At 46.0% G+C, this 25,728-nt stretch overlaps 1 protein-coding gene across 2 annotated transcripts in view; it reads left to right on the top strand.

The window, feature by feature from the left end:
- dicer1 (dicer 1, ribonuclease type III) overlaps positions 1-25,728 on the top strand; it is a 166,665-nt gene that overhangs the window by 29,280 nt on the left and 111,657 nt on the right. Inside the window, exons 2-3 of one of the 2 annotated variants that reach the window (XM_070879683.1) lie at positions 16,037-16,097; positions 21,727-21,819. The gene's annotated coding sequence lies outside the window, so the exon portion shown is untranslated. The remainder of the gene's footprint in view (positions 1-16,036; positions 16,098-21,726; positions 21,820-25,728) is intronic. The other variant, XM_070879682.1, reaches the window with a different exon arrangement.

Raw genomic sequence — 25,728 nt, 5'->3', positions numbered from 1 at the left:
CTGCCTGTATTAAAACTCGTACCATGTCCCATTCAGTTATTCATTTACATCGCTGGCAAGGCCAGCATTTATTGCCCTTGAGAACGTGGTGATGAGCCGCTGCCTTCAACCGCTGCAGCCCGTGTGGTGAAGGCACTCCTACAGTGCTGTTAGGGAGGGAGTTCCAAGATCTTGTAGTTGATACCCAGCTGACTGGCTCGCTGGTCCCATTTCGGAGTCAACCACTTTGGTGTGAGGACTGGAGTCACATCGAGGCTAGACCGGGTAAGGACGGCAGGTTCCCTTTCCTTCCCTAAAAAGTACATTTGTGAACCATTTGGGTTTTTACGACAATCCAATAGCTTCGTGGTCACTAGTACTGATGCTAGCTTTTTATTTCAGGTTTAAAAAAAAATTAACTGAATTCAAATTTATAAATGGCCATGGTGGGATTTGAACTCCTAGCCCAGTGATCTATCCACTATCCTATTGTACTTGTAACATGACTCCATTTACCCTCGTTGGTTTGCGATCCCTTGCCTTCAAAAACCTAGCGATCTCAGTTTTGACACTTTTAATTGACCTACCCTCACCCCGTTCTGTGAAGAAGTAACCTCACCCCTGAATGGCCGAGGTTATGCCCCTTGTTCCAGATTCACCACGCCAGACGAAATAGTATTTATGTACCTTATCAAATCCTTCAATCATCTTAAAAACCTCAATTAGATCACTCCTTAACCTGCTATATTTCTAAAAGCAGCATCATTTTTTAAAAGGCTCTTCTATATGTCTTAAAAATGGCAAGTGATCGCGTCATAGGATAGGTGGAGTTCAGACTTGCTCAGTTGCTCAGCACAAATCTGCAGATGTTGCACGTCGCCTTAGCTGCCACGAAGAGGTTAATGTATATAAAAACTACTTATTAGCTGATTAAGTTTCTTGGCTGTGTGCTTACAAAAATAACTTTTCTGGCAGCTCCGAGTCTGTGTGTGCTTGTGCTTGACAGGAATAAGATGTACAGTTTTCATATACATTTATTTATGATGGAGCAGTCAAGTCAAGCTTCAGTGGAGAATTAATATTCTGCACTATAAATTTGTAAAATTAATCTTCTGTAAATGGTCTTCTGTTATAGAAACATAAAAATTACAGGGCAGAAGGAGGCCATTTCGGCCCATCGTGTACGCGCCGACTGACAAAGCCGCACGGCCCTTGGTCAGTAGCCCTAAAGGTTGCATATAAACCTATGAACAATGATGGAAAGGCAAAGAGCACCCTGCCCAACCAGTCCGCCTCACACAACTGCGACACCCCTTATACTGAAACATTCTACACTCCACCCCAACCGGAGCCATGTGATCTCCTGGGAGAGGCAAAAACCAGATAAAAACCCAGGCCAATTTAGAGAGAAAAAATCTGGGAAAATTCCTCTCCGACCCATCCAGCCGATCGACACTAGTCCAGGAGATCACCCGAGCCGTATTCTATCCCTGTAGTACTTACCATTATAGCTGCGCTGTCCAACAAAATGTCATCCAGTCTAATCCCAATTACCAGCTCTACGTCCATAACCCTGCAGGTTACTGCACTTTAAGTGCCCATCTAACCATCTCTTAAAAGTGGTGAGGGTTTCTGCATCCACCACTCTTCCAGGCAACGAGTTCCAGATCCCCACAACCCTCTCAAATCCCCTCTAAATCTTCCTCAACCACCTTAAAATTATGCCCCCTCATAATAGACCCCTCCACCAATGGAAATAGACCATTACTATCCGCTATGTCCAGGCCCCTCAATATTTCGTACACCTCGATGAGGTCTCCTCTCAACCTCCTCTGTTCCAATGAGAACAAACCCAGCCTATCCAATCTGTCCTCATAACTAAGATTCTCCATTCCAGGCAGCATCCCAAGTAAATCTCCTCTGCACCCTCTCTAGCGCAATCACGTCCTTCCTATAATACGGCGACCAGAACTGCACACAGCACTCCAGCTGTGGCCTAACCAAAGTATTATACAATTTAAGCACAACCTCCCTGCTCTTATATGCTATGCCTCGGCCAATAAAGGCAAGCATTCCGTATGCTTTCTTAACACCTTATCCACCTGGCCTGCTACTTTCAGGGATCTGTGGACAAGCACTCCAAGGTCCCTTTGTTTATCTACACTATTAAGTGGCCTACTGCTTAATGTGTATACTCTTTCCTTATTACCCTCCCAAAGTGCATCACCTCACACTTCTCTGAATTAAATTCCATTTGCCACTGCTCTGCCCACCTGACCAGTAGATTGATATCCTCCTGCAGCCCATGACTTTCCTCTTCATTATCAACCACACAGCCAATTTTAGTGTTGTCTGCAAACTTCTTAATCATACTCCTGTATTCAAATCTAAATCATTGATATATGCCACAAAAAGCAAGGGACCCAGTACTGAGCCCTGTGGAACCCCACTGGAAACATCCTTCTCGTCACAAAAACATCCATCAATCATTACCCTTTGCTTCCTACCTTCAAGCCAATTTTGGATCCAACTTGCCACTTTGCCCTGTATCCCATGGGCTTTAACCTTCATGACCAGTCTACCATGTGGGATCTTATCAAAAGCCTTGCTAAAGTCCATATATACTACATCATACGCACTACCCTCATCGACCCTCTTGGTTACCTCCTCAAAAAATTCAATCAGGTTAGTCAAACACGATCTTCCTTTAACAAATTCGTGCTGACTGTCCCTAATTAATCCTTGCCTTTCCAAATGCAGATTTATCCTGTCTTTCAGGATTTTTTCCAATAATTGTCCCACCACTGAGGTTCGGCTGATAGGCTTGTAATTACTCGGCCTATCCCTTTTTTCCTTAAACAAGGGTACTGCATTAGCAGTCCTTCAATCCTCCGGCAGCATGCCCAGATCCAAAGAGGCCTGGAAAATGACGGTCAAGGCCTCTGCTATTTCCTCCCTTACTTCACTCAACAGCCTGGGATGCATTTCATCCGGGCCTGGGGACTTATCTACTTTCAAAGCTGCTAAACCCCTTAATACTTCCTCTCTCTCTATATTTATTTCATCCAGAATATCACACTCCTCCTCAATAGCAGTATCTGCATTACTGCTTTCCTTTGTGAAAACAGATGCAAAGTATTCGTTAAGAACCCTACCAACATCTTCCGTCTCCACACAAAGATTACCCTCATGGTCTCTAATAGGCTCTACCCTTTCTTTAGTTACCCTCTTACTCTTAACATATTTATAGAACATCTTAGGGTTTTCCTTAATTTTACTGGCCAAGAATTTCTCATGTTCTCTTAGCATTCTTAATATCCTTTTTAAGTTTGCCTCTTAACTTTCTCTATTCCTCTAAAGATTCTAAAGTATTTAGCCGTTGGTATATGACATAAGCGTCCCTTTTTTTCTTAATCCTCCCCTGTAAGTCCCTAGACATCCAGGGGGCTCTAGAATTACTTTTCCCAGTCTTTTTCTTTAGGGCACATGTTTGGCCTGAGCCTTCCGGATTTGGCCTGAGCCTTCCGGATCTCTTCCTTGAATGCCTCCCACTGTTCCGACATTGATTTACTCACAAGTAGCTGTTTCCAGTCCACTATAGCCAAATCACTCCTTAACTTAGCAAAACTAGCTTTTACCCAATTCGGAATTTTTATTCCAGGCCTATTCTTGTCCTTATCCATAACCAACTTGAATCTGACTGAATTATGGTCACTGGCACCCAAGTGCTCCCCCACTGATACCCCTTCAACCTGCCCAGCTTCATTCCCCAAAACTAAATCCAAGACCGCCCCCTCTCGTGTTGGGCTTGTTACATACTGACTAAAAAAAGTTCTCTTGATTGCATTTCAAGAATTCCGCACCCTCGATACCCTTCACACTAAATTTGTCCCAATCAATATTTGGATAGTTAAAATCCCCTACTATTACTACTTGGTTATGTTAAACCAAGAATGGCATTTGCTGTTTACCATTGCTCCTATTTTTTTTTGCATTGGTTTTGTCTAAGCACAAAGTGGCCATTTCACATCAGGTGAATAATTGTGCGATCTCACAGTACTATTTGAAGGTGTCCAGTGTGATTTATTTTTTCATATTGGATGCACTGCGTGTAGGACTGAACCATGCAGAGTAGGAATATCCCAAATCTGATTCCTGCTCTGCAGAGTTGGACGATCTCAGAACTTGGCAGACTGGGTGCTACCCTTAACCTCACTATCCACTTGAGCTGGGGAAGACTCCCGTGTCCTTGCACTCCATTTCAAACCATTGACTTCCCATTGACTCCTACACCAATTTTCTTTGTTTCTATGTTTCATTGCGTGTGACTGTTGCATGAGGACAGGAGTGGGCTTGGTTGTGAAACCTGCAGTCAGATAGCCTGTCCACACTATTGAGCGTTGTACTTGAAAATGAACTACTTGGGTGAAGTACTTTTAGTTATTCATTTATGGGATGTGGCCGTCACTGGCAAGGCCAGCCTTTATTGCCCATCCCTAATTGCCCTTGAGAAGGTGGTGGTGAGCCACCGCCTTAGAAACATAGAAAATAGGTGCAGGAGTAGGCCATTCGGCCCTTCTAGCCTGCACCGCCATTCAATGAGTTCATGGCTGAACATGCAACTTCAGTACCCCATTCCTGCTTTCTCACCATACCCCTTGATTCCCCTAGTAGTAAGGACTTCATCTAACTTGAACAACTGCAGTGGTGAAGCTACTCCCACAGTACTGTGGGGGTGGGGGGAATTCCAGGAGCAGCTTTGACATTCAGAGCACTGGGCAGAAATCATATTGCATCAACACCCGCCTGCTAGGATACTACTAGGATCATCCGTACTAGAGTGCAGGCACAATGGCAAATCCCTCTTCTCCACAGCTAATCATCTTTTCCATCATCTTGCGCCAATGAAAACTAAATGTGAGAGTCTCCTGTATTTTTGTGTGCCCAAAATAGAGTACGTCACCCTGCCTGAGCTTTTCTTAAGCGATCCCTGGGACCTGTTTTTTGACCAGGACACTGGCCATAATAAATCCAGTTGTGGTTGACATTTGTAAAATCAGCTGTCGTGGATCATTCTGTGTCAACATACGTTGGATATATTGCTGATTTCACAGTTACGACAACATGTTCTTTCATTAGCTAATAATACACAGTTAAGCTTGGAGTCCCGACCAAGTGCTGCCCTCACGATTTACGATTCTTTCTGACTTTGGCTTTTTCAATTAAAAAAAAACATACCTTGGGTTCCTTCCTACACCTCTTAGCAGTAGGTCACCAGGCCGAAGAATGGTACTTGACATGAAAAGACCCAATGGGAGAAATCAGGTACAAAAATAGGATCGTTTATGCCTGTGAATGAGGTGCTGGGCAGAAATTTAACAGCTGTTTATATGATGATAGAGTACAAAAATAATGATTGAGCTGCTTCTGAGAATGAAACTATCAAATGACTGAAGTTATAGTATGAGCCGTTTATAACAGTGGGATCCGTAGGTTTAGTTTTTGAGCAAACTTGTATACTGTGTAAAATCACTTTATGGGGCTTTTCATCATCAGTAAGGCAGACTGACAGCTGAAATGCTTATCCTTCATCGGTGCCAATATTTACTGGTGCCACATCTCCTATAACTTAGTCACGGAATGATGGTTAACGTGTGTGTGAACCAATATGACATGTGCGTGCGCAGTGATTAGTGCGTGTGCAGTTTGCTGTTTATTTAATTTTTGCTCCAAATATTTGAAGGCTTACTGAGGCAATGCGGCACCGGTAAATGGTAAAAGTGTTGCACTGCTAGTTAGGGGGAGGACGGCGAGTGTTTTAAGTGGCAGTGTTTTTTTTTGGCTGCAACCTGATCGTGCCGAAGTTAAGCCAGAAGTTATGTCACGCACTTCTGATTCTTTTTCTTTCAAAGTCAACTTTCATGGCTGGGGACCAAATGATGATCCTTTTGGCTCTGATTTTTCTATTGAGTGAAATACTTCTTGTCAAATGAAGAAGAAGTCTGGCAAGATTTAAAGTCATGTCTAGTTGTTGCGCAGCATGCGTCACAGGTGGTGTGATGTAGGGGAAAGGGTAGTTAAAGCGGTGAATGGGACCCGAAGAGAGAGCATTATATGACAAGTACTATGGAAATAAAGCTCTGTTTTGATGGATATTACCAGGAGACGCAGAACTCCGTTTGAAATATTACGGAAGTGGTGTTTTAGTTGGTTTATTTGAATGGTGAGAAAGGCTTCATAATTCATTTGGCTCTTGCAGTGGTGGTGAAGTGTGCTTTACTGGAGATAAACGTAACATTGCAACAGGGCTGGTGTGTGAGCTTTGTCTTCCATTAGTGGGAGTGTTAGACACATAATCAAATGTTTAATAGGAGCAGTGGATCCTGACCTTTTGATATGGATTCTGTTTTGCTTTTGCGAACTTGAGTCTGAAAGGGCAGGAAGCACATTTGCCCAAAACGGCGATTAACTCTGCTCTGTCGTAACAGGGAGGTGGCTTTCCTGGCCTGAGATGACTGGCCATCAGGTTTTCCATCCTTTTTCAGGATAGAGTTCGTGGCTTGTGCCCTGTGTCGCCTCCATGGGACATCTGTGTAAGGAATCTTGGATTTGTGCACCAGGTCAACGGCCTCGTTACACCATGCTGGGTCACTGTTACTTTTATCTAAGAACAGTCGAGTAGCCAAAAAACTGAACCGGGGCTGTACAGTGAAGGGTGGGGCAAGTCGCACACAGGCTAGCTGTAGTCTGCTCCATTCTTGTAGCTTTCTGTGTTTGTGCCATTATTGATGTCCCAACAAGCTGTTCACTGAGGCGTGCAAGGGTGCATTAAAACCTTTTTAAAAGATCAAGAAGTTGTGTATTAAATGGTGACTTAATGAGGATTTCATTTTACCAACCGCCCGCCCCCCCCCCCGTTCCCTTTTTCTCTCTCTTCTCTATCTCGTCCCTCCCCCCACCCCCGCAACCAATATCCACTTGGGCATCCTGCTCTGAAACTTTCAGTAAGGCTGCTGTGAGGTTGTGCTGTCTTGGAATGATATCAGTATTGTCCCTCTTTGAGATCAAATGCTCACTTTGTGAAGAAATCATAGGTACAGTGTTGGTGACTATCTGCATTCTCTCCCCGGTTAAAAATGACTTTCCGCACCTTATTAAAGACCTCTACATTTTGCATTTTAGTTTGTGGCATTTAAAGTATAAATACAATAAAAGGATTCTAATTAGAGATGCGGAAATAGTGGTTCAGATTCAAATTCTTACTGTAATAATTGAACAAAAGCGATGTGTGTATTTAAGCCAAAGATGCTGATCTGTTGCTGAAATGTTTCACTAATACTACAAAAAAGTATTGAAATGTTTCGGTGTCATTATTTTCGGTTTTACACTAGGGGTGCTATGTTAAGAATACAACTCACTAAAACCAGTGTTTGCTCAGTTTTATGAGAGGTTATGTTTAGCACAATACAGTATTTTAATGTAAATATAAATATCAAAAAAAGGGTATTGTTCGATCACTAACCGTTCAGCTCCCTCTGTTCCAAGGAGGATGTATTTCACCCCGAGGCGGCAGAGGTTGTGCACACATGCTTTAAGCAATGCCGTCTGTTTCAACTGGAGCTGAGATTGGACGCCATTTGTATTTCCTGAAAAGCTGGAATAGGTGAATAAATCAGGCTTTCACTTTTGTACCATTTAAACCTGATGCAATTAATTCTCGGACACTTTTTACGTACAGCGTCATGCTATTTAATTAAGCAGCAGGATGATGATGTGTTTCATGCACTGTGAATGTCGTTGGCGTTGATGCAGAGACCCTCAAGTACACCGAGTGTGTGTTTGTGTGAATGTTCTGCATGATCCTGCATTACTGTCCAAACGATTTCAAAGCAGTTATTGCTGCTCACGATAGCAGAAGCTTGCAGCTAATTAGTGGCTCGTTGCTGAGAAGAGTGTGCTTTGAATTGTAAGGTGGGAATTGGTCGAACACTGAATGTCAGTCACTGGGGGGGTCAGTCTGCCGCCATATTTGTTTCTGTAGAGGGAGCAGCTGTCTTATGTGGCTTTTATTTCCCCCCCCCACCCCACCCCCGCCTTTTTTGTTTTAGATTTTTCTTTTCCGTTGCCAATCAGCCGCAGGTCCGTGCTTGTGTTTTACGCAAGTTAGCATTTAAGATTTTGGTCCCGGCTGTCAACTACCTGCGTTTTAAAGTGCGGGGGGTGGAGCGGTGAAATGGCAGGGGTAGCTAGGGCAAACTTGCGCGAATTGTGATGTCCGCATAATTTTTGTCTCAGATTCCTAAACTCCCGGGGTGAAGCATATTCAGTACGCCTACTTTGTCTGTGGTGAGTAGTCTGCTCCTAATTCCCTAGAATTAAAAAAAAAAAAATTCCCTTCCTGGAAAAATTCTTTGCCCTTGGCGGCGTGACTGCGGTGCCGGAATCTACGACAAAACTGCAAAGGTCACGTTCATTGCTGCAGTAACCATTCACTGTGCTCCATTGTTTGGCATCCACACGGGAAGCTGCAGCTGCCTTTGGCCTTCAGAATGTGAGAGATGGCTGTTTGCAGGAGAAATGCTTTGTTCCAGTAGGTGCTGTGCGCTATTAACATGCTAATACGGGTTACGCTTGCTGTTTTTTCTACTTGAACTTGACAGCCAGAGTCTGTGGTATGTGGCCTGTCTGTCTAGAAGTTATCTTTTATACTGAGGCCTACAATGCTCGCCGTTTTTATTCGTGTTGTTTTTTTTTATTGTGATTTTTAATTCATGCTATTTCTCCCGACAATCTAGTTATCGTCATTAAAATGCTGTGACTTTGGATGGGGCCGTGTTCTTTAGCATATGTAGGGCAGGACGTGAACAAAAATTGTGCCTCTAGTACCTTTCCACTTGTTCCACTCCGACCTTAAGTGTGCCGTGCAAGTGCTTGCAGCTTGCACAATGCGGGGTTTTGAGCATTGCACTGTAACAGTGTGTCCTATCCCTTCCCCCACCTTCGTATAAAGGGTAGAGCTGTAACTGGTGAAGACCGATCAGTGGCATGTGATGCATTCATTAGCTTTTTTCTGAATCTGTGTTTGTAAGATATATATTTTTTTAATCCATTCTGTGAATAATCCATACGGATACTGAAAAAACCCCTTGGCAAAACTTTGTAAATTCAGGACCAGATGTATGTTTTCTGTCCCTGATATAGATGGCACAAGAATAGGAAAACGAAAACGCACCATTGACATTCAAAGAAAGAAAAGCAAGGCTTGCATTTATATAGCGCCTTTCATGATCACCAGACATCCCAAAGCGCTTTACAGCCAATGAAGTACTTTTGGAATAAAGTCACTGTTGTAATGTGGGAACCGCAGCAGCCAATTTGCACACAGCAAGCTCCCACAAACAGCAATGATAACCAGATAATCTGTTTTTATGTTGATTGAGGGATAAATTTTGGCCAGTGCACTGGGGATAGTTCCCCTGCTCTTCTTCGAAATAGTGCCATGGGAGGGTAGGCGAGGCCTCGGTTTAATGTCTCATCCGAAAGACGGCACCTCTGACAGTGCAGCACTCCCTCAGCACTGCACTAGAGTGTCAGCCTAGATTTATGTGCTTAAGTCCCTGGAGTGGGACTTGAACCCAAAACCTTCTGACTCAGAGGTGAGTGTGCTACCCACTCAAAGGACATTCAAATCCAGCTCCTGTGGGACTGGGTCCATAATTAAAACTGTGCCTACTGACACCAAATTGACAATCTCACTCTTGGCTCGCAGGATGGCTCGTTGCTCAGTGTCATACTGGTGGAGTGGGGACGTTATCAGACCGTTGGTTGCCATGCTTTCAGCTGTCTAGGCCCTAAGCTCTGGAATTCCCTCCCAAAACCTCACCGCCTCTCTCTTCTTTTAAGATGCTCTTCTTTGACCAAGCTTTTGGTCACCCGTCCTAATATCATGTTATATGGCTCGATGTCAAATTTAGTTTGATAACGCTCCTGTGAAACGCCATGGAACGTTTTACTACATTATAGGCACTATATAAATGTAAGTTGATGGGGTTTACTGACATGAGTTGGTGCAGAGTTGAGGGAGCTTTACTTTGCATCCACTTGCTGTGCCTGACATGAGGATGTTTTGAGGTTGACACTGGGGCTTTGAGGTCACATGTACGAGACACATAAGATCAGAGAGTTAAACATGTGGCTCAAAGACTGATATGGGAGAAATGGGTTTTGGCTCCTGGGGCACTGGCACCAGTACTGGGGTAAGAGGGAGCTGTTCCGTCGGGATGGGTTCCACTTAGACCGTGCTGGGACTAGGGTCCTGGCGAATGAAATAACTAGGGCTGTAGAGAGGGCTTTAAACTAATTAGCGGGGGTGGGGGGTGGGGGCAGGGTGGTGTTCAGGTGAGCGAAAATGTAAAAAGTCAAAGAATAAGGAGAGGGCAATAGAGCAGGGGAAAATTAAAACCATAATGTATAACCATAAAAGTGAATCAAAGTGGGGTCAAAGCAGGAACAAATGGTAAAAAACAAATTTAAAGGCTCTTTATCTGAATGCACGCGGCATTCATAACAAAATAGATGAGTTGACGGCACAAACAGATACAAATGGGTGTGATCTGATAGCCATTACAGAGACATGGTTGTAAGGTGACCAAGGCTGGGAACTAAATATTCAGGGGTATTTGACAATTCAGAAGGACAGACAGAGAGGAAAAGGAGGTGGGGTAGCTCTGTTAACAAAGGATGAGATCAGTGCGTTAGTGAGAAATGATAGTGGCTCAGAAGATCAAGATGTTGAATCAGTTTGGGTGGAGATAAGGAATAATGGGAAAAAGTCGGTGGTGGGTGTAGTCTATAGGCCCACGAACAGTAGCAACACTGTTGGACAGAGTATAAATCAAGAAATAATGGGGCATGTAAAAAAGGAACAGCAATAATCATGGGCGATTTTAACTTTCATATTGATTGGATAAAGCAAATTGGCCAGGATAGCTTTGAGGAAGAGTTCATAGAGTGTATCCGGGATAGTTTCCTTGAACAGTACATTGGGGAACCAACCAGCAAATTGGCTATCTTAGATCTGGTACTATGCAATGAGACAGGATTAATAAATGATCTAGTAAAGGATCCTCTAGGAATGAGTGACCATAACATGGTTGAATTTCAAATTCAGTTGGAGGGTGAGAAAGTTGGATTTCAAACCAGTTTAGATAAAGGAGTAAGCTTAAATAAAGGAGACTACAAACGTATGAAGGCAGAGTTGGCTAAAGCGGACTGGGAAAATAGATTAAAGTGTGGGACGGTTAGTGAGCAGTGCCAGTGATTTAAGGAGATATTTCATAACTCTCAAAAAAAAATGTCCCAATGAGAAGGAAAGACTGTAAGAGAAGGGATAACCATTCGTGGCTAACTAAGGAAATAAGGGATGGTATCAAATTGAAAACAAGGGCATACAATGTGGCCAAGAGGATTGAGAAACTTTTAAAAGCCAGCAAAGAACGACTAAAAAGATAATAGATTATGAAAGTAAACTAGCACGAAATATAAAAACAGATAGTAAGAATTTCTACAGGTACATAAAAAGGAAAAGTGTGACTGAAGTAGATGTTGGTCCCCTAGCGCATGAGACTGGGGAAATATTGGGGAACAGGAAAATGGCAGAGACCAAATTTGAACAAATATTTTGTATCGGTCTTCACGGTAGAAGATATTAAAAACATCCCAATAGTGGATAATCAAGGGGATATATGGAAGGGAAGAACTTAACGCAATCACTATCACTGAAGAAGTAGTACTCGGTAAAATAATGGGACTAAAGGCGGACAAGTCCTCTGGACTTGATGGCTTGCATCCAAGGGTCTTAAAGAAGTGGCTGCAGAGATAGTGGATGCATTGGTTGTAATCTACCAAAATTCTCTGGATTCTGGAGAGGTCACAGCAGAAAACCGCAAATGTAATGCCCCTATTTAAAAAAGGAGGCAGACAGAAAGCAGGAAACTATAGACTGGTTAGCCTAACATTCGTGTTGGGAAAATGCTGGAGTCCATTATCCATTATTAAGGAAGCATTAGCAGGACATTTGGAAAAGCATAATTCAATCAAGCAGAGTCAGCATGGTTTTCTGAAAGGGAAATCATGTTAGCAAATTTGCTGCAGTTCTTTGAGGATGTAACGAGCAGGGTAGATAAGGGGGAACCAGTGGATGTGGTGTATTTGGATTTCCAGAAGGCATTCAATAAGGTGCCACGTAAAAAGGTTACTGCACAAGATAAAAGTTCACGGGGTTGGGGGTAATATATTAGCATGGCTCGAGGATTGGCTAATTAACAGAAAACACAGATAAATGGGTCATTTTCCAGTTGGCAAACAATGGCTAGTGGAGTGTCGCAGGGATCGGTGTTGGGTCCTCAACAATTTACAATCTATATTAATGACTTGGATGAAGGGACTGAGTGTAATGTAGCCAAGTTTGCTGATACAAAGATGGGTGGGAAAGCAAATTATGAGGAGGACACAAAACATCTGCAAAGCGATATAGACAGGCTAAGTGAGTGGGCAAAAATTTGGCAGATGGAGTACAATGTGGGAAAATGTGATATTATCCACTTTGGAAGAAAAAATAGAAAAGTAAATTATAATTTAAATGGAGAAAAATTGCAAAGTGCTGCAGTCCAGAGGGACCTGCGGGTCCTTGTGCATGAAACACAAAAAGTTAGTATGCAGGTACAGCAAGTAATCAGAAAGGTGAATGGAATGTTGGCCTTTATTGCAAGGGGGTTGGAGTATAAAAGCAGATGAGGGGGTTAACTTATGAAGGTAGGCTGGGACTATACTCATTGAAGTTCAGAAAAATGAGAGGTGATCTTATCGAAACATATAAGATAATGGTTCAACATAGTGGATGCAGAGAGGTTGTTTCCACTCATAGGGGAGACTAGAACTAGGGGGCATAGTCTCAGAATAAGGGGCCGCCCATTTAAAACTGAGATGAGGATGAATTTCTTCTCTGGGGGTTGTAAATCTATGGAATTCTCTGCCCCAGAGAGTTGTGGAGGCTGGATCATTGAATATAGGCGGAGATAGTCAGATTTTTAAGCGGGCAGGAAAGTGCAGCTGAGTCCATGATCAGATCAGCCATGATCTTATTAAATGGCGGAGCAGGCTAGAGGGGTCGAATAGCCTACTCCTCCTCTTTCTTATGCTCTTATGTGTTTCACTTGCTTGCTCTAACACTCAAAGAGATGAGAAGACGGTTTGCAGAATTACACTACATTTGCTCACGTAGAAATTTCATTCCCGAATGAGGCCATTTGATCCTTCATTCCTGTTCCAGTTCAAAACTTGAGCTAATTTAAACTCATTTCCCCTCTGTTGTTGACAGGCTTGAGGAGGGGATGAATGGCCTACACCTATGTACCCTTTAATATTTTACTTTGTGTTTATTTAATTCCCTCTATAGCGTTGCGATTGACTAGGCTTCAGTGGGGCTTTATGGATCTGTTGCATTTATTTATTTTTATTGCGTTTTGTGGCTTTTTATCGTGGGGATGGTGGAAGAAGAAGAAAATAATCTTCTGACCAAGTCTTTGTGTTTCCTACAGTCAAATGATCAGCACTGAAGAAGATGCCTGTGCATGGATTTTTTTAACGTATGGTGGCCGTTGCACACCAGTCACCACACGGACTTGACAGAGCTAGGTCTTGGTCCAGTGGCAAGGGATATCCAAGACGACTGGAGACCTGCTCTGCTGCAGTAACCTAGTGCGCTCAGATATTGCAGTGCTGCCCCTGGCCCTGAACTCACGCCTATCCTGGGTCCCGATCACATCCCTCTAGTTTCTCGCCGCTCCTTCGCCCCGACCTCGCCGCTCCTGCTGTGCCTAGTGGAACTCACTGCCTGAAAGGGTGGTAGAGGCAGAAACCCTCACCACACTTAAAAGTACTTTGATGTGCACTTGAAGTGCTTTAACCTACAGGGCTACGGACCTAGAGCTGGAAAGTGGGATTAGGCTGGATAGCTTTTGGTCGGCCAGCACGGACACGATTGGCTGAATGGCCTCCTTCTGTGCTGTAACTTTCTCTGATTCTAGTGAAAGAAAAGAACAAATGATCTTGCACCTTAGTTGGAAAGTAGAGGGAGAGGGAAAAGTAAGAATGTCCTGACTTGATAGAGGACAGAATGAGCTGAGTTATTATATTGCTGCAGGAGTTTGCGGTGGTAGAATGAGGGAGGGATTTGTAAATGAGGATGAGGATTTAGAATTCAAAGCATGGGGGTGGGGGACCAGGACAGGACAAGGGTGATGAGTGAGCAGGACCGTGTACAGGGCAGGATATGGGCCGCAGAGTTCCTCATGAGTTGGGAGTTTATACCGGGCGCAGTTCGGGAACGCCAGTTGGAAGGACGTTGCAAAAATCAAGATGGAAAGTGAGGATCAGGTGGGGCTGAGGTCGGGATGGGGGCAAGCAATGGTGGGCTGTCTTGGTGAACAAAAATAACATCCATTCATTGCTGGAAAAGACTTCAACCCTCAAATTGCACATAACATTTAGCCCCATTTTTATTCCCCCCCCTGTCCCATTGGTTTCCCAGGTAACACCATTCCCCAGCTGAGTGATTGGGATGTTTTGCTATGTTAAAGGCGCTATATAAATGCAAGCTGTTGTTGAGAGGCAAGCAGCTGTGTTCCAAACATTCCAACCCCACTTACCCCTCCTTCCCTGGGCCCTAGCACAGACAATGAGCGGGGGCGATGTGGAGGGGAGAGATGGGGGGCGGGGGAGAGGTTGGTGGGGAGCAGGACATTTGTTGCCCCAGCACTGAAATATCATTGATGAATACCATTTTGTTGGAGTTACTTGGGGAGGTGAGAGCTACAAATGCAGCCTTCACACCCGCACAATGAAGATGAATTTTCTTGTGTGGTCGTACTCTTCTGGAGGTCAGCGTGAGTTTACTGTTTGTGTGGGGAAAATGCATCACCGGTTGACGTGGCTGTGATATCTCAATCATGTTGATCCTCAGCAATTCTCCATTTTATTGGCTGAGTTTGATGCCAGATTTAACTATTCAAATGGTAATTATTTTTCCCCAAAGGGGAGGCATGAAAAAGGCTACTGAGACCTTTTGAACTTAAATATTTTGAATGGATGGAATGTAATGTATTGGAAAAAGGTGAACTGAAAGCACTGCGAGCGAGTGAAGGAAAAATAAAACAGGAATAAAAAAGCATAACTGGTAAATTCACGAGAGGTTGTGTTTAGTATTTTAGCTTGGCTGTACAGCAATGCTGTTAAAACTGTTCTGATGTTTGAGTAGCCTTTTTAGGTCTTTCTTCCACTAGTTTACATTGAACCATGTTAACATTTTTCAAGCAAAGCATCAGGTGGGCGAAAGGGTAACTGCAACGTTAAGTTAACCCGGACAATGTTCTCGAGGCCTTTATCAACTGTAGGTACTTGAAACATCACCGGGCAGTAAACTCCCTAATAATACACTTGCCACAAATGCAGATTCAGACTGTTTTCAGTTCAATTTTTCATCGTGTTGATCCCATGCAGTTATGTTGCATCTTTCATGTCATTGGCATGTCAAAGAGCACTTCACAGCCAATGAATTTCCTCTGATGTGTAGGCAAACACAGCATCAATGAAGTAATCTGTTGTGGCCGTGCTGGTTTAGGGATGGATACATGTTGGCCAAGACTTTGGGAGAACTCTGCTCTTCTTTGAATTGTGCTATGAATCAGACAGAACCTCGGTTTAGCGCCTTCCAAAAAGCATTACAGCACTCCCTCAGTGCTGCAAAGTGTCAGCCTAAGTTATGTACTCAAGTCCTGGCATGGGATTTGAACCCTTGACCTTCTGCCTGAGGTGAGAGTTCTACCACTAAGTTGAGCTGACATTTTGTTGACATTACTGTGGTATCCAAAGCCTCCTCTTGTCCAAACAAGCATATGTGATAACTCGGTTGCTGAGCGTGTTATACAAGTTTCGTAGAACTACCATCAGTACCCAAACTGTTGGGAGCAAAGTATAATTGAGTTCTTTTTTTCCTTAGGCTGTTCCTGCTCAAAGAAACTTGGCCTTGGACTCAAACCAGCAAAGCATCGATGTTCAAGGTATGTCAGTGGCTACATGCAAACCATATGGCCTCAACTGCTGTCTTGCCATTAGCATTTGGATAATGGTTGGTCTGAAGTCTTTGAACAATCTGTCCTTGAATGATGAATCAGCCAACATTATGATTACAGTTTTGGACTTCCAAACTTGTATCTTGTCTAGATAGAATATTTTGAGCTTAACATGTAAGTAAAAGTACAGGAGTCACCGATCTGTCACTGGTGATGGAGCTATTTAAAGTTATGCAGAGCATCATATGGCACAGTATTAAACGAGCATGTTGGCTCAAGTGCAAATGTTCTCATTGCATATTGCTACTGCTACGCTAACTAAGCTTAGTGACTGTGTTACGCTGCAGTTTACTTTCTGGAAACCTGCCCGAGGTGTACTTACTGAATACTGCAAAAGTGATCATGTAAGTCACTAATCTCAAGATGGGACTGTAGGCTGTGATTCCCTTCTGTACTGAAGCTGTGGTGTGGTCCTGGAAAATGTTTTTTCGGCACAATTTAGGATGCTTGATCCTAAAGAGCTTGGGTTAGAGGTATCCTGTGATAGGGGACTTTGGAGGTCACTAATATCATTGTCTCTGTGCACTGCTTGGAAGCAAAACTCCAGCGGAAGCAGAGCTAAAAACACATTCACTGCTTCCTGAGGTGTAGGTGCCAGCAGAATTCCATTCTTTGGTTTTATGTACAGTGTACAGGTGCAGTGTCGAGGATCCGGATGTTCTGGACTCTGGGACGATCGGTGGCAGGGTCGTCTGGAATTTGTAAAATGATCCGGACTCACCGACCTTGGTGCCCCGCTGCTGCCCGACCACGGGCCTCACTGCGCCGCCGCTCGTCTCACCGCCGCTGCCCTTACCTCGGGGCCTCCTCACCGGCTCGCCCAACGACCTCAACGGGGCCGGCCCGCCTGACGACCTCGGCGTGGCCGGCTCGCCCAACGTGAACAGCTCCTCTGGGGCCCCGCCCGACACTGTTAGCACCACGGTGGGGCCCGCCCGACACGAACAGCTCCTCGGTGAGGCCCGCCCGACGCGAACAGCTCCTCTGGGGCCCCGCCCGACGCGAACAGCTCCTCTGGGGCCCCGCCCGACGCGAACAGCTCCTCTGGGGCCCCGCCCGACGCGAACAGCTCCTCTGGGGCCCGCCCGACGCGAACAGCTCCTCGGTGGGGCCTGCCCGACGCGAACAGCTCCTCTGGGGTCCCGCCCGACGTGAACAGCTCCTCTGGGGCCCCGCCCGACGTGAACAGCTCCTCTGGGGCCCCGCCCGACGTGAACAGCTCCTCTGGGGCCCCGCCCGACGCGAACAGCTCCGCTGGGGCCCGCCCGACGCGAACAGCTCCTCGGTGGGGCCTGCCCGACGCGAACAGCTCCTCTGGGGTCCCGCCCGACGTAAACAGCTCCTCGGTGGGGCCCGCCCGACGCGAACAGCTCCTCGGTGGGGCCTGCCCGACGCGAACAGCTCCTCTGGGGTCCCGCCCGACGTGAACAGCTCCTCGGTGGGGCCCGCCCGACGTGAACAGCTCCTCGGTGGGGTCCCGCCCGACGCCAACAGCTCCTCGGTGAGGCCCGCCCGACGCGAACAGCTCCTCGGTGGGGCCCCGCCCGACGCCAACAGCTCCTCGGTGGGGCCCTGCCCGACGCGAACAGCTCCTCGGTGAGGCCCGCCCGACGCGAACAGCTCCTCGGTGGGGCCCGCCCGACGCGAACAGCTCCTCTGGGGTCCCGCCCGACGTGAACAGCTCCTCGGTGGGGCCCGCCCGACGTGAACAGCTCCTCGGTGGGGTCCCGCCCGACGCCAACAGCTCCTCGGTGAGGCCCGCCCGACGCGAACAGCTCCTCGGTGGGGCCCTGCCCGACGCGAACAGCTCCTCGGTGAGGCCCGCCCGACGCGAACAGCTCCTCGGTGGGGCCCGCCCGACGCGAACAGCTCCTCGGTGGGGGCCCGCCCGACACGAACAGCTCCTCGGTGGGGCCCCGCCCGACGCGAACAGCTCCTCGGTGGGGCCCCGCCCGACGCGAACAGCTCCTCGGTGGGGCCCCGCCCGACACGAACAGCTCCTCGGTGGGGCCCCAGCCGACACGAACAGCTCCTCGGTGGGGCCCCGCCCGACACGAACAGCTCCTCGAATCCAGAAACACCCGAGCCCAGGTTTGGGTATTTCCGGATTTCGTAGGGGGTGGGAATTCCCATCGAGGAGCTGTTCGGGCCATCAGGCCCAGCCGAAGAGGATGTTGTCGTTTGGCGGGCCCCGCCATGGAGGTTGTCATCAGGCAGGGCCTCACCGAGGATATTGTCGTCTGGCGGATCCTGCCAAGGAGGTCATTGGCGGGCCGGCAAGGAGATTCCGAGGTAAGGGCAGCGGCGGTGAGGCGAGGCCCAAGGTCGGGCAGCAACGGGGCCCCGAGGTCGTCAGGATTGTCAAGTCTGGATTCCGGAATATTTTACGGATTTCTGATGACCCTGCTACCAATTGTCCTAGATTTCAAAACATTCCAGATTCCGGAACTCTGGATTCTCGACGCTGCACCTGTACAAAATGAAATTCAGAAAGACTTGCATTTTATAGTGCCTTTCAAGACTACCGGACGTCCCTAAGCGCTTTACAGCCGATTAAATGCTTTTTAAAAAAAAGTGTAGTCACTGTTATAATGTAGCCAATTTGCGCATAGCAAGATCCCACAACAATAATAATGACCAGATATTCTGTTTTCGTGATGTTGAATGAGGGATAAATAATGGCCAGCAAACCAGGGATAACTTCTCTGCTCTTCTTCGGAATCGTGCCACGAGATCTTTTTCATCCACCTGAGCGGGCAGATGGGGCCTCGGTTTAAGGTCTCATCCGAGAGACGGCACCGTCAACAATGCAGCACTCCCTCAGCACTGCACTTGAATGTCAGCCTAGATTTTGTGCTGAAGTCTGTGGAGTGTAACTTGAACCCACGACCTTCTGACTGGAGAGGGTGCTACCCACTGAACCACAGCTGACACTATAGTGTGCACTTGGGTAGGCATTGTGGACTAGGGCTTTGTAAAGAGGGACTTCATATCCGACTAATTTAATGACATTTTTGAGGAAATCACCTAAAGGAACTATGTTCTATGTGTGGGTTTTCAGAAGACACACAAAAACACAAAGATTGGGGCATGTGTTAGTAAACTGAATGTAACAACATGGGTATGGTATGGCTAGGGGAAAAGAAAGCAGCGAGCACTGATTCAGTGGATGTTTTTCAGGTGGGAGGGCATTAGTGTGAATCAGGGACCTGCTGGCACCTTTAATTTATGTAAATTTGGACATCGGTGAAAGAGGAATTCTACTTAAGTTTGCTGATAAAGAATTAATGAGCATTGAGAGAAACTGCAGGTGGACATAAAAGGCAGGTTAGCAGAGTGGACAGATAGGTGACAGATCCAGAAAAATGTGAGATACATTTTGGTGGAAAAAGAAATGAAAGGAAGCATTTCGCAAAGATTCAATGGAGAAATGGAGATCTAGAAGTCAGAGATCTGGATCTTTAAAGGTGGAAGAGAGAGTAGAAAAGACCACGAAAGGCGTAAGGGGCTCTGCGTTTTAATTACGGAGTATAAAACCAATGAATGTGATGTTGCAATTGTGCAAGCCATTGGTGAAGCCATGTTGGAGAATTGCGTGCATTTCCAGACTTGCATCCTACGAAGGGCCAAATGAACCATGGAAAGGGTATCGGAAATGAGTGGTTCTAGCTACGAAGGGCTTGAAGAATTGGGGCTTTTTCACAGACGGAGAAGGTTATGGGTGAAATCCAAAGTTTTGAGAAAGTTAACAGTGAAAGATTAATTACACTGGTTGGCAAACTGATAATTTGGCAGTCCCCAACTCCACATTAACACGAGAAGAATAAAGTGGGTACAAAAGAACATAAGAAATAGGAGCAGGAGTCGGCCATTTGGCCCCTCAAGCCTGTTCCGCCATTTAATAAGATCATGGCTGATCTGATCATGGACTCAGCTCCACTTCCCTGCTCACTCCCCATAAATCCTTTATTCCCTTATCACTCAAAAATCTGTCTATCTCCACCTTAAATATATTGAATGACCCAGCCTCCACAGCTCTCTGGGGCAGAGAATTCCACAGATTTACAACCCTCTGAGAGAAGAAATTCCTCCTCATCTTAGTTTTAAATGGGCGACCTCTTATTCTGAGACTATGCCCCCTAGTTTTAGTTCCCCTATGAGTGGAAATATCCTCTCTGCATCCACCTTGTCGAGCCCCCTCATTATATTATTTCATAAGATCACCTCTCATTCTTCTGAACTCCAATGTGTATAGTCCCAACCTACTCAACCTATCTTCATAAGTCAACCCTCTCATCTCCGTAGTGAACCTTCTCTTATCAGCTTCCAATGCAAGTATATCTTAAATACGGAGACCAAAACTGCACGCAGTACTCCAGGTGTGGCCTCACCAATACCCTGCACAGTTATAGCAGGACTTCTCTGCTTTTATACTCTATCCCCCTTGCAATAAAGGCCATTTGCCTTCCCTGATTACTTGCTGTTCCCTATTATTAATTCCCCAGTCTCATCCTCTAGGAGACCAGTGTTTACTTTAGCCACTCTTCTTTTTTATGTACCTGTAGAAACTCTTACTATCTGTTTTTATATTTCATGCTAGTTTACTTTCATAATCTATCTTGCCTCTCTCTATTATTTTTTTAGTCGTTCTTTGCTGGCTTTTAAAAGTTTCCCAATCCTCTGGCCTCCCACTAGTCTTGGCCACATTGTATTCCCTTGTTTTTAATTTGATACTCTCCCTTATTTCCTTAGTTAGCCATGGATGGTTATCTCTTCTCTTGCAGTCTTTCCTTCTCATTGGAATATATTTTTGTTGAGAATTCTGAAATATCTCCTTAATGTCTGCCACTGCTCATCAACCATCCCACTCTTTAATCTATTTTCTCAGTCCACTTTAGCCAACTCTGCCTTCATACCTTTGTAGTCTCTTTCAGATGAAACATTTTCACTCGGGGTTATTGGAACATTGAATGCTTTATCACCAGTGGCTATTGAGGCAGAAACAATAACATTAAAAGGGAATAGCTGAGTATTTGAATAGGGGAAATATTAAAGCATCTGGTGAAAGGGCAGGGATGGGAGATTAGCACTAGTTAAACAGTTAACACCAAAATAGCTGCAATGGGCCAAATGTTTTTAAACAACTAGGAATTGTTAACCTGTTTTAATCAGATCAAAAATTTCAATTGTCATTTTGGAATCATTTTCAGATTATTTTTGCTGTTGCCTTCTCGCATTACTGTGCGCATCACCTCCCAGAGAATATATGACATATATGAAATTTTAAAAAGGAATTTTATTAATATCATCTTGGTATGCTGGAAGCTGCTTTGCGTGTGTCTTATGACCTCTAATCTTAAAAAAAAATCCTTAATGAGAATTTTTAAACTTTGATTTCACACTTTATATTGTCCATTAAAAGAAATTAAAATTGGTTTACTTGTATAATTTTGTGGAGTGTAATATTTATAATTAAATAATTTTCTTTGCCCTTTCCACCTCTTCCTTAACCTATCTCTTCTCTTTCCCCGCCCCCCCCCCCCCCCAATCAAACCAGGAATTAAAGGTTGAGCAATGATGTGATTAAACCAAGGATCTCACCATGCTAACATTTAATACAAACAGGACAAATGTAGACGTCTGTGAAACTGTAAGTAGCTGGTTTAAAAAAAAGTGAAATATTTTAAAGGAACAGAATTAGAACACTGAGATTGTTGAGGTGATTTTACACTGGCACTTGTTTAGTTCGGACTGCGAAAGAATATCATGTGGGCCAGTTCTTGGCATTTGTGAACCTGCCTTTTTATTTGATGGCTGGATTGTTGATCCACAAAATAACTGAAGTGCGACTGCTACTGGGATAAAGGGACTAGATGTAGAATTATGAGCTCAGAGACAGCAATGTCCAGGAATCTAGACTAAACGAGGTTCCAGTGTGAAAATTCCTCGAAAGGGTCCTGGGAATTTTGTGGAAGCGTATTTTCAATGTCTAGACAATGTGGCAAAGCAATTAAACCAGCTGAATGAGTGCTGGTTATATAGCAAGACTTGCACAATGCAGGTCAACAGACATAAGGCTAAGAATTTACAATGTACCAGTCATACCACATTTGGAGCGCAGTATCCAGTTTTCGTCACCATGCTACAAAAAGTGTGCAGGGCATTGGGAAGAAGTACTGAGAAGGGCGGCAAAAATGAAAAAAGACAACTGATGATGCAGTGTTTTATGGTATAGATGAAGGGAACTCATTTAAAGTGAATCGGGGAAGTTGTGTAAATAGAAAGAGTGATCGGGAAGAACGACCTTGGGCAGAGTGCTCAATGTTTGGAATAATTTGCCGAGCAGTTTGGATGCTATTACAAATTTTGGGTCTGTGCTAGATATTCTCTCGGGATTGGCATCGCCAGTCTCCCCTGTAGGCTGTTTCAGTGTCTGTTGCAATTAGGAGTTTATCATTACTGCCCAATATCTAGTCGCATGGTGATGTGGGCCCATAACAGGAAAGGTCGGTATTAAATGAACTGAATACTGTGTAATGTCTTGGAAATGCACTCTTAGGTCACTTGGCATCTGGAAAGAGAAAAGACAGTCGAACCCAGAGCCAGGAATAGGCCATTCAGCCTGTCTGGCCTGTTCTGCCATTCAGTTAGACCATTCCTGGTCTGCACCTCAACTTTATGTTCCTGTCTTTGCTCCATAACCCTTGATACAGTTACCGTACAAAATCTTGGCATTCTAAAGGCCTGGATTATGGGGAGCGGGCAGGGAAGTGGAGTTGAGGCCAACATCAGATCAGCCATGATCTTATTGAATGGCAGAGCAGGCTCGAAGGGCCAAATGGCCTCCTCCTGCTTCTATTTCTTATGTTCTTATGGATTAAGTCCTCGTAACACTGCACTAGAGTGTGCAATCTTCTCTACGCTGGCTGCAATGCATTAGTATTTAAGCTTGAGCAGCATTTTTACAATAATGGAAGCTTGAAGTGAAAATGTTTTTACAGCACACACTAACCGGCATATTCACGGCAAATCTGGCTCCCTATTGCATCTATCCCAGACCCCCGGTGAATCTTGACGCAGGTGGGAGAATTGCTTAGATTAAAGTACTGTTGATTTAAATAATATTTTTATACAATGGATTTTTATTCTGAAGCAGCTTCAGGAAGGATAAAGTCAGACATATCATGAAAACCAAGTTCTAATGAAGGATCACACCCAAACAGCAGCCTGTCGTTTCTTATTTTTCTTAAGATGTTGATTATCCTGCTGTGCATTTCAAATATTTAACTTTAAAAATAATTTAAAAGCTAAAAATTGCTGTTGATGATAGCAGAAAACTGCTTAACCCGTTTGTGTGACAGTCCTCTCTCTTTTTGTGACGGAGGTTTTATTTTAATTGGAGCAGATTAATAACTGTTAAAGTAGCAGACACCGAAGTGTCAGGCGGATGCATTAATGTCTGTCCGCAATTATCACCAGCGGTAATTTCGAGCCTGTATGGCTTGTTTGATCCTGTCGAGAGAGGTTTATTTTCTTATAGAAATGATAACCATTAAATGCTGAAAGTATTAAAACAAAGTGCATGAAAATATGATTTTCAGTAACATTACAGGGAGCTGGAATTTATGTTGTTGATAAGGCTCCGGGTGTCTTCAGTCTGCAGATTGCAGGTTATTATACTTTTTCTGATTATTAGTGTCAGTCCTCACATTTGCCCATCAAAGGCGACCATTCTCGCATGGTGCGGGCGGGCTTTCTCCCCAGTAATAAAGTGACCTCCGGGGTGTTTCGAATAATGAAAGGTTTCTGTTACGAAGGGACTTTATAAATTGGGGCTTTTTTCATTAGAGCAGAGAAGGTTCGAGGGTGAGTTGATCGAGATCCAAGATTACTATGGGTCATGATCAGTTAAATAGCGACAGATTGTTTGCACTGGTCAGTGAGATGGTAACAAGTGAACACATTAAATTTAGAAGAAATTAACTTACGTGCAGGGTGGTTAGAGTTTGGAGTTCTGCAACAAAATGTTGTTGAAGCAGGGTCCATCTATTCTTTAAAAGAGGATTAGATACTTGCTTGAACAAGAGGAACTTGAAAGGATGTGGGGAATAAACAACAGGGTGGGATAAGACTAAATGGCTCTTGGGGGGGAGGGGGGGGGGAAGGAGAGAGAGAGGGGGGGGGGAGGAGAGAGGGGTGGGGGAGGGAGGAGAGAGAGAGAGAGAGGGGTGGGGGGGGGGAGGCGAGAGAGAGAGAGAGGGGTGGGGGGGGGGAGGCGAGAGAGAGAGAGAGGGGTGGGGGGGGGAGGAGAGAGAGAGAGAGAGAGAGAGGGGTGGGGGGGGGAGGAGAGAGAGAGAGAGAGAGGGGTGGGGGGGGGAGGAGAGAGAGAGGGGTGGGGGGGGGGGAGGAGAGAGAGAGGGGTGGGGGGGGGGAAGGAGAGAGAGAGGGGGGGGGAGGAGAGAGAGAGAGAGAGAGAGGGGTGGGGGGGGGGGAGGAGAGAGAGAGAGAGAGAGGGGTGGGGGGGAGGCGAGAGAGAGAGAGAGGGGTGGGGGGGGGAGGAGAGAGAGAGAGAGAGAGGGGTGGGGGGGGGGAGGAGAGAGAGAGAGAGAGGGGTGGGGGGGGGAGGAGAGAGAGAGGGGTGGGGGGGGGGAGGAGAGAGGGGGGGGGAGGAGAGAGAGAGAGGGGTGGGGGGGGGAGGAGAGAGAGGGTGGGGGGGGGGAAGGAGAGAGAGAGGGGGGGGAGGAGAGAGAGAGAGAGGGGTGGGGGGGGAGGAGAGAGAGAGAGAGAGGGTGGGGGGGGAGGCGAGAGAGAGAGAGGGGTGGGGGGGGAGGAGAGAGAGAGAGAGAGAGAGAGAGGGGTGGGGGGGGGAGGAGAGAGAGAGAGAGGTGGGGGGGGGAGAGAGAGAGAGGGTGGGGGAGGGAGAGAGAGAGGGGGGGAGAAGAGAGAGAGAGAGGGGGAGGAGAGAGAGAGAGGTGGGGGGGAGGAGAGAGAGAGGGGGAGGAGAGAGAGAGGGAGGGGGGGGAGGAGAGAGAGAGAGGGGGGGGGAGGAGAGAGAGAGAGGGGGGGGAGGAGAGAGAGAGAGAGGGGGTGGGGGGGGGGAGGGAGAGAGAGAGAGAGGGGGGGAGGAGAGAGAGAGGGTGGGGGGGGGAAGGAGAGAGAGGAGTGGGGGAGGAGAGAGAGGGGGGGGGGGAGGAGGAGGGGAGAGAGGAGAGAGTGGGGGGAGAGAGAGTGAGGGGGGGGAGGGAGAGAGAGAGTGGGGGGGGGGAGAGAGAGGGGGGAGGAGAGAGAGTGGGTGGGGGGAGGAGAGAGAGTGAGGGGGGGAGGAGAGAGAGTGAGGGGGGGAGGAGAGTGAGGGGGGGAGAGAGAGTGAGGGGGGGGGAGAGAGAGAGTGAGTGGAGGGGGGAGGGAGGGAAGGAGAGAGAGTGAGTGAGTGAGTGGGGGGCAGGCACACTGATCCAGACTTGATCGGGTGAATGGCCCGTTTTTCTGTTGTAGCATTCTATGATTCCAACACAAACACCTAAACAAATTGAAGATTGCTTTCTGAGTCACATTATAT

Source organism: Pristiophorus japonicus, chromosome 4 (genome assembly GCF_044704955.1).
Source record: "Pristiophorus japonicus isolate sPriJap1 chromosome 4, sPriJap1.hap1, whole genome shotgun sequence".
Classification (NCBI taxonomy): Eukaryota; Metazoa; Chordata; class Chondrichthyes; family Pristiophoridae; genus Pristiophorus; species Pristiophorus japonicus.
Note: the sequence above shows the minus strand (reverse complement) of the source record. Positions and strands in the feature narration are given on the sequence as shown.